The 3,067-nt window shown below is 38.5% G+C and overlaps 1 non-coding gene across 1 annotated transcript; it reads left to right on the top strand.

Moving 5' to 3' along the window:
• The first annotated feature begins 2,246 nt into the window (after positions 1–2,246).
• LOC117127632 lies at positions 2,247–2,353 on the top strand. Its single transcript, XR_004450652.1, has one exon. It is a non-coding gene; the product is annotated as a small nucleolar RNA R71 (small nucleolar RNA).
• Positions 2,354–3,067: the final 714 nt, after the last annotated feature.

Below are 3,067 nucleotides of genomic sequence, written 5' to 3'. Positions count from 1 at the left end.
TATTTATTTACGTGGGTTTTACGAGGAAAGATTTTCGTGGTAATTACAAGGAATGTTAGCGACGTTCTTACGAGGAATCTTTACGTGGTCTTTACGAGGAAAATTAGCGACGTCCTTACGAGGAATCTTTACGTGGTCTTTACGACGAAATATCCTCCTTCGCTTTTACGACGAAATTATTTCCTCGCTAACTTACGACGAATTAGCGAGGATATATGCGTTACGACAAACATATAACGACGAATCGGGTTTCCTCGCTAATTCGTCGTAACACTGCTTTTACGACGAATTAGCGAGGAAAACTGCCCTCGTAAAACTTGTGTTTTCTTGTAGTGCAAATAGCATGAACAACTTTCTTAGTACACTCTAGCTTCTCAAGGCCTATCAATACTCTGTTATCTTTACACAAGTTGAATAGCCATTCAACCAACAAGTTCCTTAGCCAACCCTTACATTTATTCAAACACACACACAAGGTGAATTCTTGCAAATGGATATTTGATCTCAATTATTTGGCTTGGTGAGAGAAGATGATCTAATGTGAAGAAAAATAGGTTTCAAATGCATTTGTTTATAGTGACTCACACTCAAGAATAGGAGCAATAACATGATTTGTTCTCATCATTCTACCCCTTTTCTAAATGATTTCAAGTTCTACCATTCTTTTCATCATCCCAAAACCCAAAACCACACTCATTTTCATCTCTCACCCAATGAACACTCTCTTTTCTCTATTTGGATTCAACCAACTAGGGACAATCTTTTTGATTTTTACTTAGCTCAACTCTTTGTTTTTCTTTTCCCCACTCATTTATTGTTTCTTTTTTTTTCCTTCTTTTGTTTTTGAAAGGGGCTCTATTGATAATTTAGAGTTTTTTCTTTTCTAACTTTCTTTGTCCCTAGGGATTTCTTTACTTTAAGCAATCTTTTTGGTTCATTTTCTTTCACTCAATCTCTCCCATTTCCAAGGTCAAAAGAATTTAAACTCTCAAACCCAACAACCATCCTAGAGGCTAGCTCAAATGAGGTCCTAATGCTAGCCAAAGATGAGAACAGCCCATAGTCGCTCCTAATACTCTCAAGATTTGCACATGACATGCTATCAATAAAAGGCCTCACTCAAGAAAATTTATGTTGGCTTCAAAGAATGGTGAAGTTTAAGTCTCTAGCTTCCAACTTAACTTCTTTTAGCCTCTATGCAGCCTCTCTTTCAACTTGTTTCTCAGCCTTGTGCTCATCTCTTTTCAGAATCTTTGCTGCAACCTTCAGTTCAGCTTGTGCCTTAACCCTCTTAAATAGCCTTGTGTTCAGTTTTATCCACAAGCTATGCTGCAGCCTGGGAAACAAATTATGTTCCATACTAGAGGCTTTCAATCTGATCCACATCTTTCTCATGATCACTCAACTCAATCTTAGAAGAAGTAGTAGAGAGGATAACATTGCAATACTCTTTGGGATTATGCTCTGATTTCTCTGGTAGAGATCCCATTGGGCTCTTAGAGGTTGAAGGCATAGATGCAAACTGATTCTCCAAAGCCTTGAAGTGAGAGGCAAGGTTTGAGAATTTGTTGTTGAGATCATTGTAGCTTCCATCAACTTTGGTGTGAAGGTTCTTCAACTCATATCCAATGTGCTTCTCACTTCTAGTTTGAGACTCCAAGATTTGTTTCAACATTGCATCAGTGCTACTTTCTTATGGCGCAGAAGTATAAGATCCGGCTTGGCCTTGTGTAGACTGATTTCCTTTAGAGGAAAAACCTTGAGAGTAGTTTTGGCTAGCTTGGTAACTTCCTTATTGGTTGTTGTAGAAGGGCTTTTGCTGGTAGTTGTTTTGGTATTGAAAGTGAGGCTCCTTTTTGTACCATGTCCCATTCGCATTAACGAAACATAGCTCTTCTTGACCTTCTAGACCATCAAATTCATTAACCACAACTATATTTTCTTGCTTATGTTCACCAACAAAGTTTACTTTCTCTGGTTTGAATCTGTCTGAAAGAAGCAAATCCATCTTATCTTGTAGAGCTTTCAACTCTTTCCTTGTATTCTGATCATCTCCTCCACTGTTTCTATTGCTCATGTCATGGTTATCACTGTAGACTGACTCACTCTGAGCCATATTCTCTACAAGCTCCTCAGCATCTACTTCATTCCTTCCCAAGAAGAAACCATTGCTAGCAGTATCCAGCTGGTTTATGAACTTAGGTAAAACTCCTCTATAGAAGGTACTGAGCAGACTCTTCTTGGTGAAACCATGATGTGGGCATTGAGACCAGTAGCTTCTGAACCTTTCTCATGCTTCACTATAACTTTCAAGATTCCTCTGTTGAAATCCAGAGATCTCATTCCTAAGCTTGGCAGTCCTTGAGGTAGAGAAGAACTCGTTGAAGAATGCTTTCTTGCATTCATTCCAAATAGTGATAGAGTCACTTGGAAGGTTCTTCTTCCATGAGTGAGCTTTGTCTTCCAAAGAGAATGGAAACAATCTCAGCTTGAAGACATCTTCAGAGACACCATTTATTTTTGACAAGCCACAATTCTTGTCAAATTGATCCAGGTGATCAAGTGGATCCTCCAAAGCAAGACCATGATACTTGTTGTTCTCAATCATGTTGATCAAGATGGATTTGATCTCAAAGTTGTTGTTCTCCACAGATGGTGCCCTGATACCCAGCCTACTCCCATGGATATTGGGCTGATCAAAGGTGCCAATAGCTCTAGTTTAGCACTGATTCCCCTCCATCTAAAGCTCAACTCTGTCCAAATGAGCTTTCCTTTCTTCTTCTCTTCTCTTCTTTGCAATCTCCCTTTCGAAAGCTCTAATGTCTTAAACTCCTCAAGTTCATGCACCTGACATTCAAAAGAGCTAGGAGAGACAATCAGTAATTATATACAAGAAAATAAGACTTAGTCTCAAGCAAGTACCGAATCTCAATGTCAAAATCAACTTAGAATTGGCAACAACGCCAAATTTGATAAGGATGTTTCTATCCTAAGTCAAATCAATGTAGCATTTTAGATGTCAATCCATTTCTAAGTGTTTCAAAGCAAAGAGAATACATGTTCAAAC

Source organism: Brassica rapa, chromosome A08, assembly GCF_000309985.2.
Source record: "Brassica rapa cultivar Chiifu-401-42 chromosome A08, CAAS_Brap_v3.01, whole genome shotgun sequence".
NCBI classification, from domain to species: Eukaryota; Viridiplantae; Streptophyta; class Magnoliopsida; order Brassicales; family Brassicaceae; genus Brassica; species Brassica rapa.
Note: the sequence above shows the minus strand (reverse complement) of the source record. Positions and strands in the feature narration are given on the sequence as shown.